This window comes from Danio rerio, chromosome 2 (genome assembly GCF_049306965.1).
Source record: "Danio rerio strain Tuebingen ecotype United States chromosome 2, GRCz12tu, whole genome shotgun sequence".
Classification (NCBI taxonomy): Eukaryota; Metazoa; Chordata; class Actinopteri; order Cypriniformes; family Danionidae; genus Danio; species Danio rerio.
In genome coordinates this window covers 34,268,487-34,287,582 of record NC_133177.1, presented here as the reverse complement: position 1 = coordinate 34,287,582, position 19,096 = coordinate 34,268,487, and the positions used below count along the sequence as shown (strand labels likewise).

At 36.0% G+C, this 19,096-nt stretch overlaps 1 protein-coding gene across 5 annotated transcripts in view; it reads right to left on the bottom strand.

The window, feature by feature from the left end:
* The window catches only part of yes1 (YES proto-oncogene 1, Src family tyrosine kinase), a 339,868-nt gene that overhangs the window by 41,579 nt on the left and 279,193 nt on the right, over positions 1–19,096 (bottom strand). Inside the window, 1 exon segment of one of the 5 annotated variants that reach the window (NM_001013270.3) lies at positions 12,985–13,348. The exons of 3 other annotated variants lie outside the window; for them this stretch is intronic. The gene's annotated coding sequence lies outside the window, so the exon portion shown is untranslated. 5 annotated transcript variants of the gene reach the window in all.

The following is a 19,096-nucleotide window of genomic DNA, read 5'->3' as shown; positions in this document are numbered from 1 at the left end:
CACATCTGATAAAGTCAGACTAAAGCTTTTAATAAACCAAAAAGTAGGTAACACATGAAAAGTTCACAATTCAAGTTTCAATAATAATGCTTTACGTTTAAAGTGTGTTAGTCGATGCAAAGGGCAAAACTTATTTTAGCCTGCATTCCAACTGCAAGCCCCAAAATAAAAATTTGACACCCAATTTTTATGCCAATAAGTTTAAATTTACATAAGGCTTTCAATCAAAGTGCCTTTTGCACTACCAATATTATAACAAACACTGGTATGGGGCAGCTGGGGGGGGTGGTGTTCAAAATCAATTACTTCATAACGAATTAATTAATTGTAGCCTACCGTTTTCACTACCTGATCCACATGGCCTTTGCTTTACCCATAACCAAACCATAAATAAATAAAGTTACAAACAAATGACCACCTGTCAATCACTTTTTTTGCGGGACTCTGGCATGAATAGCATGATCTGCGTTGTTTTAATGGCTTTTCCCACAGCTGGTGGAGGAGATGAGAGTTCGGTTGGAGTTCACTGTAGTGCTAACATTTTTATTGTTTTCACTGGAAAATCCTCACCGCGTGCGCGGATGTAGGAAACATTTATGCAGAATGCATCTTTGCACCTAAAAACGCCAAACAAAGCAGTCAGGAATAGATAAATAGTTGTTATGTGAACTTGCTGAAGTAAAATATAAGCCCGAAATGCTTGCCCCGCCTTTGTGCTCTTCTTATTGGCTCACTGCTCTAGAACTTAACGCGAATGATTGGTTAATACCAGCTTTCAATCATACCTTCTGCCTTCAGATGACAGAGCTACAACTGCGGAAATGTGAAGCACTGAAGATGCGAAAATGAAAATAACACTGACAGATTTTGTTTTAGAAAACACCTAAATTTACTAATAATGGCTTGTCTTTATTAGTGACCATGTGCTGAATGTTAATCCACCATTTACACTTTTCTAAGAGTCGATAAAAGACTTCCAGTGTTTTTTGCCTGCTATGAAACTGACTAAAGCGATTCACTGTAAAGTCTGTGGGACGGGGTTTGCAGGTAACACTATTTGCCACTGAATCTACACATTTTAAGCGTAAGAGGTGCTGTATAATCCTTCATTTAATCCTCACGATGCTGTCAGCTGTGCAAGCGGCATATAAATGTCAAGTTTAACACATCAGCTCATGAAAAGACCGTTATTGCTATTAAGATGGCATGCAAATAATAAGTTATATATCAATAATAATGTGGGGCGGGGCGATGGATCATGATGCCAGCTCAGCATCGTGAAGTTTGTCGGCCATCGGCTAACCCTACATGTGAGTTTATGTAAGCAAAAGGGATGAATACAAGGCAGGATTGAAACAGAGAAGGCCGAGACAGCAAGTTGCTTGCAGATGTGAGGATTATTGGCAAACAATGGGAGGTCTGTGCCTATATAGGGTTGAAAGAGCATTAACAGTGTGTACACAACAGTGACATGGACAGATGGGTCCTATTCTCTATGCTTGTATGAACTCTGCACTGTATAGCCAAACGTATATTCACACACACAGCATGTATGAAAGTGGTACATGATTGATCTAACTTTGCTGTTTCAGTATTTTTCAATTTTGTTTTTGATGTCTTCTACAATTTTATATCCACATAATAACAAAAAAAAGCTTTAACTTCTCATTTACTTATTGCACCGATATCCTTATTCTCATTATCATTATTCATCTGATCACATGAAAGCACATGGAAGTGTGTTCTGAGTGGTCTAATCTGCAACCTATTATGGAGGGAAAAAAAGGGCTACGCTGGTTTAATAACAAATTCTTAACTTTAAATGGCCTACACAGAAGCACAAAAAACACATATCACTTGCTCTGCTTGGAGACTGCGATCATGCACACAAATAAAACCCATTCAGAAGAATAAACATTAACCCACCAACATATTTATTAATAAAATATAATACAAAAAGATACAACAATGTGATCATGTCTGTAGAAATTAAGGTTGTAGCTTTCCTTTTAGATGCTGCCAAATTTACAAACTCTCCATAATTTATTAAACATAAATTAAACATTTGAACCAATTTATCCAACTCATTGCAGAATGATAATTCTCAAGACCTGTTGTCTGGTTGTTTCTAGTCTCCTCAGTGTTCATTCAAACCCGATTTTCCATTATGCACTCATGGATTTTCCCTTAGTATCATTTGTGATTTTATGTTAGAATTTTACATGAAGATATAACAACATAAAGATCCTAAACATGGAAAAAAAGAATTAAACAAAATTAAAAAAAAAAAAAAAAAAAAAAAACAATCAGCGCGCGCCATTATGTATGCGGTGCAACTTCATTAAAATCCATGCAAGCTTCGAAGACTGTTTGTACCTGAAACAGTGTTCAGATGGCAGAAAGACGAAGAAAGACAACACATTGTTGCCAAAAGAAGTGGGAAAAGAATAAGAATTGTTTGGCGATATGGGTCGCAGTGAAGGTTTTGTTTTTCATTTTCCCTCTATGAGATCGCAGCTGGACTCACGTGTGGATCAGTGCACGCGACATGCGGCAGAATGTTTGTACAGAACATTTTACTTGAGAGCATCTGGAAATTGTGAAATCCGGATTTGCCTCTTGTCTCCTTTTAAAAAAGATGCGGCTCTAGTTGGTGTTGATTGTCCTGTCTCTACAGAATTGGTAAGTGTGTGCGATCAGTGCCCTTTCTTTGTTCATTCAGATGGCAAAGTTATAGTTCTTATCGCCAGCAATAAGTTACTCTTTCAGTGTTTAGAGACAGACCTTAGTCAAAATGATTTCTAAGTTACTTAGTTTACGTGAATATCACTACAATATTATGGACTAAAAGATCTGCTGTAAATGCTCACTGAGTGTAAACGTGAATACTACAAGCAAACTATTACTGACCGTCATGTTTCATTTTCGCCGCGTTTTGTGACAGGATAGTCTACACACACATGGCTTTTTGACCTACCGAGTGCATCGGAGTTACAGAGAAATGCAGAGGTTTTTTTCTCTTATCCAATGTGCGATATCAAACATTCCACCGTCATTAAACACAGTCACTGTCTTTCTCCCCTGCGTGTATGTTTGTTTTGCCTAAGTGAAAATCAGCGCATGCCCAAATGGAAACTCCCATGTTTATTCAAATCCTTCCCCTTTTCCCTCTCCCAACACTCCCACCTAAACAGAGCTAGACACACCCACTTTCCTGACTTTTTCCAAACTAGAGGTGTGAAAACACTCTGCTGAAACAGGGGGGTTTCATGGCCCTTAAACATATAATACACATAGTTAGACCTGTATATAATCTTTACCGGTGCTGTCAAATGAATTATCACGTTCAAAAAACACTTGTACACATGGATGTCTTGAAAATTGTTTGTTTATTACATGCCACCTTTTCTTTCGTTTTCCAGCCAGTTTCTTTATTAGCAAAACTTTTGGAAGTCTATAAATGCTGTTTGGCATTTCTTATTTTATGCCAATTTAAACAACATAAAACAGAAACATTTTGACATTCTGATAGTGATTCCTATGTAGAAGACAAAGTTCCTTGCGCACCATCAACAACGTCATGTGAAAACAATTTTAGACCAAGTCTGCATCTGTTGATAGTGCATAAAAAATGCATTTGAGTTAACAGGGCAGAAAAACTGCCTATTTTCAACATGTCCAAAACACTAAGCAAATTCTTTCTAGCCTCAGCTGCCACTACAGTGTTTAAGGATCAAAGTGATGCTAGCAGGCAGCCTACAATGACCCTAGGCTGACTAACATTCACAAACAGCTACAAACCATCTAATATGTAACTTCCAAAAAAGCATGATTCGGGCACCTTAAAGTTGGTCAATCAGTCAGTCAAACTTTCCACAATCAGAGATGGAACAATTAGTATTTAGGAGTCAGTTAAAAGGTCAAGGAACAACTTATCTTCTTATCAACCTTTAGTCATTTCCTCGCTGTCCTCTACACTAGTGCAGAATGGAAGCTTAGACTCTTAATGAGCTTTAAGGGCCATTTAGTGCTCGGTTAAGACGAACCACAGGCCCTAAGACCTGGATTCGGGCCCTGGTGTGAAGGTGTGTGGTGCTCCTCATTTCAAATCTCCTGATCTGAATCCTGAAGGTATTTAATCCTTCTAGTTCCAATGTCTTATCTTTTAGAGGACAGACTGGCCCCCAGTAGCGCTGACACAGACCCAGACCACATAACACATACAAGATCACTGATGCATATGGAGATCACAAAATAATCCACAAAAGAACGAAAGAAGAATCCATAAAACATGAAAATAGCACATGGTCAAGCATGTCTACTTAGCTGTCCTCCAATTCCTAAATCCAAATCTGATCCTTGATCCTAAAACACAAAGCACTAACATGGAAATACTGCTTTTATTTTACAACATTCCGATTGTAGGAGGCATGTCTAGAAAAATCACAAAGTTGTGGGTCAACGCATTATAACGTATGCTTAAAAATAAGATTTAAAAAGAAAAACCCTGCAAAACCAAAACTATTTCAGCTTGTCAATTTAAGACCAAAATTTGCATGTAATGTTCAATAGGGCTCTGTAAATAAGTGTTGATTGCACAATTATTTGTATAGCAAAGTTATGGCATGACTATTACCGAAGTACTAGAACCACATCTGTTTTACTTCTGGTATTGTGTAAAAAGCTTAAACAAAAAAAAAAAACAATTAAGTAGATAGACAGGTATTTTCAATAGAGCAATATTCACAGCAAAATAAAAACTAAAAATGCTGTTTTGTTTATTCATGTTTCATTCCAATGAAAGACTCTACTCTTCTATGTTCACACTCTATACCTAATAGGGCTGCACAAGATAATGTTTTCTTTAGCATCGATATCCCAATGTGCAAGTCCACAGTCACATCCCAGGGATCTGCAATGCAGTTGGGATTATAGTTAACCAGACATTACTGTTACAATACAGTGGAGTAATTACAAATTTTAACCTTTGAGTAAAAGTTTGTTAATTGCATCTGTTTTTAAGGCCTGACTGTAAGAATCTGAAGTAAACTTGAGTCATTTGGGGACAAAAAAACTAACGTTTGTAGTTTAAAAACTAATTGAACATAATATAATTATTTACTTAATTAAAACCATACAGTGTTAATATTATTATATACAGGGATTATTTAATTTTCTGCTGCTGAATATTGTTTGAGTCATATTGTTTGAATATTTATGAATCATAAATTATTGTTTATTTGCATCTTTTGTCTGTTGTATTTAACCATGCTTGTCATTTTTTTATTATATTTTATGCAGATACGCTCCCCTACAAAATAATCCGAATCGATCTAAAATGATTTATTAAATTATAGAAGTAGAATAGAATTATTTATAAAAACCAGTAGACCACATAATATTATTATCGATGTTGTGCCATATGTTTGTTTTTGCCATACCTACATTTTACATATACAGAATCGTGAGAAAAATCGGGATCTTTATTTTAAGCAAAAAATAAATAAACATTGCGATTCTCATTTTAGCCAGAATTGTGGAGCTCTAGAGTATGTATGTGAATGCAAGAGCGTATGGGTGTTTCCCAGTGTTGGGTTGTGGCTGGAAAGGCATCCGCTGCATAAAAAAAATTGACGATTCATTCCTCTGTGGCAACTCCAGATTAATAAAGGGACTAAGCCTAAAAGAAAATAAAAGAATATCTCAGTGAATAAAAATATTGCAATGTCAGTTTTTCCAATATCGTGCAGCCCTAACACCTAAAGTGAAATGAAGGTGAAATTTCTTCAGCCACAATGACATCACTTCGTGCAAAACTTTGATGTCTGTGCCACTGAAAAGCAGCAGCGCTTCAGGGTTTATCCTTTATAGTTATCCATTACAAAGACCTTTTAACTGAGTCAGTGAGGTCAGGCAAAGGGTCATAAATCTCACTGGGCATGCCCAGTTGTTATAGGTCACACATCTGTTAGGCAGTGTAAATCAACCCAAACTGGTTAGCAGGTTGGCCACTTTAGCTCTAAGAACTGAACAGCTGAACAACCGAACAAGTGGCCAAGATATATTAAAAGAATATCAAATGACCCTCAGGATTACCGCGTTATAAATAGCTGCTGAAATATGTGACTAGTCAATCTGATCAATAAAATTACGACAGAGCATAATGAACTCTTTCAGGCTAACGGGAATCAGAATCAAACTGAATTGAATTCTGTGAGGTTGGATTACATATAAGAGGCCTGTCAAGGGTAAGAGCAAGCATAAACTACAGTTTAAAACTTTGAGCTCATTAAGACTTTTTTTTGTAATTATGGCCTAATAAGCAAAGATGCTAAATACCTAGTGTGCTTTGCCATGTGTCACTGTTTTCAATGACAAATGTTCAGAACCTTTACTCATTGAGGCCTCAGAAACATGTAACATTAGAACTACAAGAATCCTTTTACTACTAGAATTACCAAAGCTGTCATTCTGACCGTTCTCATATAAAACGTCATAATGTCATGTCACGTTTACATTCAAAGCTTCTATTGAGATATTAAAATGAAGCTTTGAAATCCTGTCATCATATTTAATAAAGTCATTACCCTAAAAATATGTTCTTTTTGGTAATAAATATAATTAGACCACTCATGAATGTCCACGCCTCACTTTTATTTTCACTTTCATAAGCAGAGGAGAAGGCTTTTTTTCCAGCACCGAATATGCTGTTTTGAAATACATATCTGGAGAAAAGTTGTGTTGTTTATAACAGAATGATATGTTTTGTTAAAAGGACATTGCTAGGCAACAGAGGCTTGCATATTTAAAGTTACGGGAAAAAGTAGCAGACACTGAAATGCATGCAGGTCATTTTGACCGCTATGGTAATTCTACGTAGAAAGAATCAGAATTCTTTTGTTAGGTAATTTTAATAAAAAACAATGATAGAAGAAAATACACACATATTTAGTACTCTATTATATTCAGTAGAACTTAGGGAATTAAGCATTTTTAATTGCATTAATTAATTGCATTTTATTTCAAAAAATCTATTTAATTGCAATAAATAAAAAAAATGACTCTCTCTGTAGTTCTAGTTTTAAAAACGTAAATGTTTTATAATACTCTGGCTTGTGTAGGTAGGTCTACTGTAGGTAGGAGCTATACAGTGCTCTAAAATGCATGCTGTAGTGGGGAAAGGAGGGGGTTTGATTTCCTCATACACTAATGTCAAAGTTCCCTAAATCAGTTTAATCTAAATCAGAAAAGAATTCAACAATGTTTTGAGTAAATCTGTAAAATTACACATTTAAAACAAGGCTCATCCCAAAAAGATTTTGTCTCTTTGAAAAGCAAAATTGGAATGATTATAGCAGTTCGAACTTAATCCGACCATACAAAGTTTGTTTCAGAGGTTTAAAACAGCAGCCAAATCAACCGTTCCAGAAAAGTTAGTTCCAACTGGTAAACTAATGGTCTAAGCAATTAGGTAATACATAATAGGTATTAGAGTTATCTTTTTATGACAAAATCTTCACTGATTAATTTCTCCCCTGGGTTCATCAATGTTAAGACATGCAATCATAACCTGACTGATTGCTTACTGTTACTGACTGTAAAGTGTGAAAGTGGCAGATAAATGTACATGACGTGACTTGACTAGAGTGTTGAACCGGTCATATTCATCCATTGTGCTTTTATTTTGTTACAGAAAGGAAAGAGCACAGCACATATTTACTTAGTGAGATATCAACTTTAAATTACCCCTCAACAGAGCTTTTGTAAGCACAGCAGACATCTTTCAAAAACATAAAAAACCCAACCCAATAATAACCTAATACAGTAGCATACTCTAAATGAAAAAGCTCAAATCTTTGTATGAAGCTACTAAAGTCATTGAGTACTTCCCCTCTTTATAAGTGACATCATATAATGACACTTCCACCTTGCCATTACGAAAAGAAAATTGCAGACCAATCATTTGATTCTAATCAAACACAATGATATGAACTATTTAAATATGACATGTCTCATTATACCCTCTGTGCCATTAAGAGCTTCACGTGTGTTCTATTAGAATCATCACCCAACTGCTTGAATGAGTGCATGACTGGAGACAGTGAGCTGACATGTCCAAGTCTCACTCATAACAAACATTTGGTGATGGCGTTTTAGTGATGGCCAGGCATGTTTAAACAGAGTGCTATAATGCCACCTGATGTGAAACATATGGCCTCAGTTCTGGTCAAATCAAATAGATTTATAGAAACAAAATCAGCAGCTCTGCAGGGATCTATGTGTATTGTCTGAATGTGTGTATGCTTTAAGGTCTGCAGTGATACGTGCCCCAGGTCTTGATCACAACATTGGGATGTAGTATTGCATCAACTGAAGCATGAGCATCATCCCCTTCCTAATCCTGCCCTGTCCAAGCTTGTATTTTTCTAAACAATATCTGAAACTTTGTATTAATCAGCCAAACCCCTCTTGCAACAAGCTTGCTACAAGGATATGATGCGCAAAAACGCCCCACCATAACTTAATATTCCATTTCAGTTGGAAGGACATCAACATACTGAAATAAAAGTCTCAGCAACTTCCATTACAAGCTGATTTTAAGGTCCCATTACCCAATGTGTTAAAAGTCCCATCAAGTGCGTTAACATGCATTTATATGTTTTTAATGCAATCTCAACTGAAACAGGAAGTCACAAAGTTGTCCATCCCCTTTCAAAAACAGGCCTTTTTCATTTCTGCACTTTAAAACAGACTTTTCTGCCTAATTCGAAACCAATATGCTAAGCTAAAGAGGGCCGTACCGGCGACATTAACAAGAAAGACATCATTCACCCCGAAGAAAATCATATTTACAGTGTCAGAGGCTTTTGATTTTTTTGAGAAGTGCGCCACAGCACCACACAAGGCGAGAGCTATGCAACAGTGTGAAGGCTGCCCAGGAGCTTACGCGTGCGCTTGACGCAGAAGTATAAATCAGGGCTGTCACGATACTGGAATTTAGGACCAATCAGTACTGAAATTTTAAAAACATCCATTTCCTGCTAACAATTGAGCAATGTTAAGTGCGTTCTTAAACAGTACTGATTTGCCATTGTGTTCACGTGCTCAACAGAAATGTCTGTGATTGGCCGCGAACGTCATCAGTTCACCGGACTTACCGATGTTTACGGAGCGTAAACACAGATACAGGGACACTGGAGGGTTTTAATGTCATGTTGATCAGCTGGTTTGTCTATAAGCTGACCTTTGTGTGATCCGCTGATGAATCATTGCTTTTATTCAACCAATTTCCAGTATCGTGACTGACAACCGTATATCAGTTATCATTTTCGTATATTTACAAGTGTTTAGGTAACCCTCTCTAGGTAATGCTCTGTCTGAATGCTCTTTGACGTGAATAAAGGACTGATTTCGCCATCAGCAAGTCTTGAAGGGATGGAATGTTTCAAATACTAGAGAACATTTAATTATTAGTCAGAAAATGTTATGAGAATATAAAGTATAAAGCGACAAAAAATATTTATTAATTTTACTGAAAGTAATAAACCTAAAGGTTTGAATATTTAGATCTTCTAAACTTTATCATTGTTTTTGAAAACACTTGAATATCAATTGATATCAATAAGACTAACATATTGAAATAAACACCTAAAAACTTTCATTTTGATTTCACTGGGACTCTGATGTAAATTCAATGTAAAACAATAAAGAAATGGACAAGCGACATCTAGCTCAAAAAACTGAATAGTACTTCAACTTGAATGGGATCACATCAATTCGCTCATAGTGCCTTGAAAAAGCAGGGTGGCCCAGGACTGACATTACATAACCAACAATACATGTCTGATCTTGTACACCGCTGTTGTATCGTGTGTCCACAACATGCACAAACAAAAAAGGTCTTGAATTTTAAACTGAACCTTTGTTTCCACTGAATCATACTTTTAGTGTCCAAGTGTTTTGTCCTAATTCATTCATTCCTAGAAGAAATATCAGCCTGCCATTCAATCATTTGTTATACTTAAATGCTGATCATGTCAAACTAAACATTCTTTAAATTCACAAAATCTCTCCAAAAGGTATCTTCCCTCCTCATCCTCAAGAAGCACATTCAGGTTTTTGGTTAAAACGCTGTGTTAGTAAATAACAGAGCTTGGCTGAGCTGTCTGTTGAGCATTAAGCGTAGGACTGTAGTTGCTCTGGCACACTCACAGCACTGCAGAATGGCCTAATCACCATGGCATTCTGCTGCTACTGCCAATCAGAGCCAAGCAAGGAGGGGGACAAACTTCCTTCCGAGTCCATTCATACCACAAAAGCCACCTGCTGTGCCTGTCAAAGGCTAGAGCGAGGGGTGAGGGAGGACCGAAAAAGATGGACATGAAAGATCTATACAGCCATAAGCACCATAGACAATCCTCTTCTACCTATGGCCATCATAATCATGAATATGCATGCACATCTAAGACTGTGACACAGGGATTTAATCTCTTTTAACCCCTTGTCAATACTTGGCCTTTTCATAATATTTTCCACTGCATGCTAGGAAGTACTACAAAAAAATGTCTTCAGAAAGGCATCACTGTATGCAATGAGTAGGCCCAATACGGAATCTGTGCTCGGAATTCTGCAGATTTTTAGTCCATTATTAAGTCTATGTATTTCCTTGTGTAATTGAGTGTAAATTTATATGTATTCAGTGTTTTAATACATTTCACTAATGTTATTGTGATAAAATACCAGTAATATTAAAATGTTTAAATTATTTATTTACAATAAAGTCATATTTTCTGTCTTTGAGTAAATATATTACATAAGAGACTAGCTTTGTTTACAAGTAGATCTAATTTGATTTACACTGTAAACATTAAATAAAAGTAAAAAATGTATTCCTTTTATTTCATATATTAAGTTTTTAGTTATGAAACACCTATTCTTCAATTATTCTGCAAAAATCCAGTTTTCAAAAAAAGTATTCTCAGCAGAAATACCAAAAATGTTAGGCCCTAGCAATGCAGCTAAAATCCCTTAACTGATATGATTTACTTGGTCTACCAGTGAGTTTTGGTTCCTCAATGTGTGTGGTTCGTGAATTGAGTAAAAAATAAATAAATTTGAGACATCTTTGTGGTATTGCTTAAATCTGGGATGTTCAAAATGGTTTCTGTGGAAATCATTTTAATTTAGGTCAGATATTAACACATGCACATTCTTGCCGATCTTGAGCAACGATTCTGAAGCTCTGAACAATGCTGTATTTTGGAAAGATCTGTCACAGAAGACTAGAGTAAGGACTGGTAAAATCTGCGCTGTCATCACAACTTTAAAGAATAAAATCTAATAAAATGTGAAATTGTATTAATGTAGAAACTACACTAGTAATTCACAATTTTAAAACAGTACCATTTTACTGTACCTCGTATCAAATAAATGCACACTTTGTGAGCATAGGGGATTTTTGAAACATTCATGTCAAAACTGAAATAAAATAAAAAGCACTGAGGGGGAGCAGTGTGTAGCAAGATCGCCTCACAGCAAGAAGGTCGCTGGTGCATCTCAGTGGCATTTCAGCATCGAGTTTGCATGCTCTACCCATGTTCGCGTGGGTTTCCTCAGTCCAAATATACGCGCTATAGGTGAATTTAATAAGCTAAATTAGCCGTAGTGTATGTGTGTGAATGCAAGAGTGCATGGGTGTTTCCCAGTGTTGGGTTGCAGCTGGAAGGGCATCAGCTGATTAATAAAAGGACTAAGCCAAAAAGAAAATGAATGAATGAATGAAAAAGCACTGAACAATACAGTGTAATCTTTTTCCACATTTGTTATATTTTGTTACATTATCAAAACTACAATTGTTAGTTCATAGTGCATTAAGCAGTTAATAAAAACACCTGTTTTTTTAAATGATGTATTACTAAATGTAAAATGTTGAGTAGAGTGTAAATGTACACTGATAAATTGCCACTCACTCTCAACTTTAAATGTTCATGTTTCCTATTGATAAATATCTATTAATATGATCTTCACATGTTTGTGGTCCTTGGCATTGTGACAGAGGGCACAGCTTGAATAACTAGTGGAGGTAACGTGTACAGAAGACAGGATCAAACGGAAGCAGATCAGAGCTGGAGATGGCATCATTTCCCTTCACCAGTCAAGTCAGCAACAGCCAGTGGGGCAGAGGTTGTACTCACAGAAGGATTATTGGAGGAGGATTATTTTCGCGCTTGCGCATGCATCAACTCGGCTTTGTTATGACATACTTTCATCAATTATTCAATGTAAACAACCGAAAATGCAGTGGAACCCCCGGATGTTACGAGTGCAATCTGGAGAGGACAGTAAACAGTGCAAGTCCTGGAGAAGAAGAGCTATTGTTAAGATTGCACAACTTATCACGAGTCCTACTCGAAAGTCCTTAAAAGCGGAATTGTACCAACTGAGTCGCAAAATGTTACAGTGAAAATTTAACGTTACGATATATCAGTCGTTCTCACAAACACCGCTCATATATATGAATCGCCCTGGTTTCCCTCTGGCGTCTTGTGTAACACTACAGGCCTGCAATGGGGATATTTGTCCACAAAATCCTCATAAATATACACAGAAGTGTGAGTAACGATGACTTGTGAAGTGATAGAGTTCACGACCGTCCAAATAATCTCAAACGGGACAGTGATTCCTCGGAAATGTACAACTCAGGTGGGAACTTTGAGGAGCCACGTTTCATTCTCGATCAGTGTCGAAGCAAGCTGTATAGTCCGACGGCTACTAAACTTCTTTCGTAAATTCAACTAGTTTTGTAAGTAAGAAAGCCCCTGCCGCAGAGATTTGTGTAGAGTTTTGGGAGAAAAACAGCGAACGAAGCAGTCAGTGTTGTTTTCGAGCACTACCACATTCGTTTCACACTAAATCAAAGGCGAGAAGAGACTAGGCCACTTGACCAGAGTTTCAGAAAAGGACCCGAATCTGTTTTCTTCTTACCTTTTGCCGAACCGTTTTCCCTTTCTTGCGGTTACATACGCCTTCCGACAGCTTCGTCCTCGGTCAACGTTTCGGTGTTTCACTCACAATGGTATTGTTATGTTCAACTTGAAAATCACAGCCTGTCCCATTCCGTTGCCATCTAACACCTCACGAGACGTGATAAATAAATGCTGTGAGGGGAAATCCGTGATATATTATAAATCCAGTCACGTTACTTGGGCTTGTTCTTCTATTGCAGTAAAAGGAAAAGAGTAACAGTGAGCAATCCAGGCAAACAAAAACCTTTGAACCGGTAGAGATTGTGTGGCTATGCTACATGACAAAAGAGCTCTAGGAATAGTGGATGGACTCCCGCAGATGTTTCCCCCTCCCTCTGCTTGGAATCGGTTTAACTTGCAGCAACGCATCCCACAATATGGCCGCCGCGGGGAGCGGTGAACTGAGAGAAATCACAGTTTATCACTTCACAAGATTAGGGCAGACGTTAAGACGGTGGTATTTTTAAATATAATACCGCCGTAGTTTGTCTTTGTATTATGGCAATATATGCAATAACACTAGCCAGCTCATGGCGAATAGTGTTTAGTGCAGTCTTATGGCGCTCCCTGCCTGTTGCCTGCAAACATCGCAGCTTTCTAGCATTGATTTTTTGTTGCTATTTTTTTTTTCAAAAGCTTTGTCTATGTCCCTTCTAGTTATTAACAATTAAACATTTAATATAAAAAGTAGTATGATCTCTTATTAAGTTAAACATTTTAATAAATACCGTTTTGGCTGGGAAATGTAGGCCATCTGTTATGCTGGCTGAATGACAAAGCAACAATTTAACCCAATTTTAACTTTAGTTTAGCAAATGAAACTTTGAATGTATATGCAATGTACATATATAATGTACAAATATAAAATGTCTACATTTAAGCTATAGATATAACTTATTATCTGGATTAAATAATCTGATTCCAAAAATATAGTATTTTTATTAAAATTTAAAATTCATCTGATACAGCTACTTTTAGGCATTATTCAATTATTTTCCTTTGGCTTATTTTCCATTTCTTAGGTTGCTACAGCGGAATGAACCGTCAACTATTCCGGCTTATGTTTTACACAGCAGATGCCCTTCCAGCCGCAACCTAATACTAGGAAAAAACCATACACACTCACATTCACACACAATATGGCTAATTTTGTTTACCCAATTCACCTGTAGCGCATGAAACCGGAACACCTGGAGGAAACCCATGCAAACACAGTGAGAATGTGCAAACTCCACACAGAAATCCTAACTGGCCCAGTCGGGACTCAAATCAGCAATCTTCCTGCTTTGAGGTGACAGTGCTAACCACTTAACCACCGTATCGCCCTTGAAAGCATTAACTGATTACAAATGATTCACACATCGGCAGTAAATTGCTCATTATTTATTGATTCGCCCCTGCCCCTCCACCCTTCAAAAATGTTTAAAAATATTGTTTAGCTTAAACAGTAACAATATACAATTGCCATGTAAATGTCTTTTGTGAACTATTTTGGATGTTGAGGAGATAAGTAATAAATAAATAAATAAATAAATAAAAATAATAATAATATTATATATATATATATATATATATATATATATATATATATATATATATATATATATATATATATAAATTTACACACACAACCGGTCAAAAGTGTTGGGTCCTTTTTTTTCTATTTTTTTTTTTTAAAGAAAATTATTCTGTTCATCAAGGCGACATTTATTAAATTAAAAATTTTTTATAAATTGTTAAATATTTATTCGAAATTTAAACAAATGCTTATTGTATGTAATTTCAAATTAAATTATTACTCTAGCCATTATTGCTTTTATTACTATTACCATTAATAATGATGATATTATTAATAATAATAATAATTCAAATTAAAGTGATTTATGAAGGATCATGTGACTCTGAAGACTGTGTTAATAAAGCTGAAAATAAAATCACTGGAATAAATTATTAAATTAAGTTAGAAACTACTTCTGAACAGTTATTATATAGTGCAAATAACATTTTACAATTTTACAAATTGTTCTGTATTTTTGATTAAATAAATGCAGCCCTGGTGAGCAGGAGAAGCTTATTCTAAAACATTTAGAACATCCTACTGACCCCAAACCTTTGATGTGTATTGTATATAAGCAAGAAAGTTATGTCACAAGTAATCTAAACGTTGCCAAAATCAGAACTTTACATAAAAAGTACATCAAATTATTTGTAATCAGTAACAAATTAAAGTTTGTATCCTATTTCCAGCATTGAGCTTAATCCTTGATTACAGAATTGCCAAATACATAGTATGCAAATAAAGCAACTCTCCTAAAATGTATCTGACCATATACAGACATATTTTATTCATTTTCCTTCAGCTTAGTCCCTTTGCTTGTCTGGGGTCACCAACAAATAAAGCATATGTTTTTCACAGCAGATGCCCTCCAAAAAACATATTCAGAAAAAATGTTCAGTCCATTTAAAGTCTTATGCTAAAAGTGGATTTCACTGGTCAATACTGACATCATGTGGAGGTTGGTAGCACTACAGCCTTATTACTCTAGTAAAGGTAAAGGCTCTGTAAAACTGTTGCATTGGACTTTAACAAGTCTGAACCTCTTGTCACCTTGCCAGCTGAAGTGTGTGCGTGTGTGTGTGTTTGTGTGTGTGTGTGTGCGCGCGTGCCATATATGTTACACAGCTTACACATGTGTGCACACAGCTCAGTTTAATAATTAATGTATATAAAATAATCATTTCTGACATTGTGCAACAACATGGGCATATTTAAACTGCTAGGGTTAAGGTAGCTTGAACGCAGTAGGTGTATCTGCTGTATATTTGCGTCATAGAGAGTTCATGTTCACCCATAGAGGAAACCATAAACCACCAGTCGGAAATTTAAATTACCACCATGTGCAGTGACACGAGAGACGAATACGTGACGAAACAACGACTTCCTCCCACTGTAATTAGGGACATCAATACTTGCACTCAACTTGACAAATGTACAGTCATATCACTGCTTACAGCAGGACCCAGAGGAAGTAACTTAATAGCTTTACTGTACATATTCCCTCATCTTGACTCACACAAACTGTCAGTAATAAGCATGTGTTCCTGTATTTCTCATTGACTTCATTTACAGTAGCATTTTCACACCATTTACTGTATGTAAACTTAAAATACTTTATTTTAAAACCTCTTAAGAAATAGGCACATAACTAACAGACTATAGGACAAAAGTGAAACTGGGTTTATTGTGGAATAATATTCAGTTCATCTTTATTTCTATAGTGCTTTTAAAATGTAGATTGTGTCAAAGCAGCTGAACATAGACGTTCTAGTAAATTGAAACCGTGTCAGTCAGGTTTTCAGAGTTGAAGTTCAGTTCAGTGGGGTTTAAATTTCAAATGCAATATTATGCTTAACTTTTGTGCATCAATTAAAAAAAACAAAATTCCATAAAAAACAAAAATGTCTGTCAAAAAACTTAATATATTTTCAAAACAAATCTGCATTTATTATTTTTTATATAATAAAAGCTAAGCACATTTTGGTTTATTAAGCCTTGGGCTGAGTCTTTTTTGACCACAACCTTCTCTGTGCTTCAGCAAATGAAATTAATTTTGGTGACAAATCTTGTTTTGACATATTTTGTGGAAAATTATTTTAATTTTTAATTCAACAATACAATATGGGAAAATGTACTACTCTTTGGTAATGTTGGTGGCTGTTTTTGCCCCATTGACTTCCATTATAATGACATTTCTTGATTACAGAGCCATGACAACATCATGCATTCTTGTTGGGTTTTCCTTGTTGGGAGGGGGTAAAAGTGTTGTTTATACTGTTGATCACTAGTTTCAGTGCAAAAAAATCATACTTTCTGCCTTCTATTAAATATATTCTATTCATTATTGACTATAGTGTGTGTTTGCGCACTTATCTGTTGAGAAAATCTAAAAAGCATTACACATTTTCCCCTTTCCTCAAAAGGGAAAACCACAAACATTCAAGAATGCATGATTAAATGGTGTCATGGCTTTGCTGTCAAAAAATGTTATTATAATGGAAGTCAATGGGGCAAAAACAGCCACCAACATAATGAAAGGGTAAATTTGAACAGTACACAAGGGTTTTGAATAGTTCAATGAAACTACTTTATTCTGTCAAATAAAAATAAACAAAAAATTCTCAGTATATTATATAGTAAAATTTTAATAAATTTTGGTTTGAAAAAGTGTTTATTTGTGTGTGTGTGTGTGTGTGTGTGTGTGTGTATATATATATATATATACACACACATATATATATGTATATATTATTTATTTTTTTACATGGTTACACTTTGGCTGCACGGTGGCGCAGTGAGTAGCACGTTCACCTCACAGCAAGAACGTCACTGGTTCGAGCCTCAGCTGGGTCAGTTGGCATTTCTGTGGAGTTTGCATGTTCTGTTTGCATCAGTTTCCTCCGGCTACTCCAGTTTCCCCCCACAAGTGAATTGGGTAGGCTTTTATTGTCCATAGTGCATTATTGTCGATAGCCCATAAGGCATTGTCCATAGTGTGTATGTGTGTGAATGAGTGTGTATGGATGTTTCCTAGTGATGGGTTGCAGCTGGAAGAATATCTGCTGCATAAAAACATATGCTGGAAATGTTGGTGGTTCATTCTGCTGTAGTGACCCCAGATTAATAAAGGGACTAAGCCGAAAAGAAAATGAATGAACGGTTACATTTCTGAAGCCTTGCCAACAAAACTAAAGCCTGTTAGTACATATATATATATATATATATACATTACTTTTTGTTAATCTATTTATAACGATGAGCAAGGGTTAAATAAATTCAATAATCAGGTAAAAGAAAGAAAAAAAAACAACAGATGTTTAACCCCGTTTCAACCAAACCCAAACGTAATAGCACAATTTAAGCATAACTTACTCATACAGCAACATAGATCTAAAGTTTCAGTGACCACATCTTTGAACATCTTTTTCAAATGTTTCGCTAATCACTAGTTATAAAGATTTTAAAATTAAAGTCTTTTGCACATAACTCGTGCGGTAACTATAGCAACAGCACGTTTCAGAAGACATAATGTAGGTCTGTATCGACAAAGCATAGCCTACTGTCGCATTATATCACTTCATTAGCGTTCACACCAAACGTATTTTATTATAGACAAGTTTACATAAAACCAAGGCTAAAAGACGCAGACAGATGATCCGGACATCTGAAATCAACTTTGGCAATACGCATTTATACGTAGTGTGTGAACTGGAACACTTGGTGGCAGTATTGAAGTAAAAACAGACCTGAGATGATCTTGAACCCAGGCTCAGATTCATTGTTAAAATAAATCACGCACTGTGTACGAAATGAGTGAGTATACATACCAAGCGGTGACTTATAGTTTCGTCATACGACGTCAGAGTTCACTGATCGTAAGCATGAATTAATTCATAGCAAAGCTATGGTCGTGCACGACTCCAAACTTCGTCATATGTGTGCGGACAGGCCAGTGAATACACTTGGGATCTACTCTGCTCATAAAACCTTGACAAATCCACGTATTCTACTTGATTAAAATACTTATATTAAACTTTATGTTATAAGTGGAAGAAATACAGATGTGTCATCCTGAAAATAAATATATATATTCCACAGATGCAGTAATTTCCGTTTACAAAAAAAAAAGCCATGACGCATATGAGACCAAAATAAATAATTGAATCTGTTATTAATTGTTTCTTAAAATAAAAGTATACATTATTGTCAGGGCAGAATTCAGAATATAACACGAGCAAAAAAATATATAAGCTATATGAGGTAGCGTTACATATAAACTAAGCTATTTCAGAACCGCAGTGGTGGACAGCTCTCGAAGACGTGACCCCGTGACAAATGTGGCGTTATTGAACAAGGCACTTTTTGTTTGTCGTGTCCACCCTCTATTGCCCCATCATTGCAGTGCCTGAGTGTCAGTGTGGAGTGACTGATGTGGTTTGGGACCTCGACACAACCCATGGACCGGTGATCCTAATTGGCAGTCACATTGTCATGTCAAGTTGAAAAAAGTTGC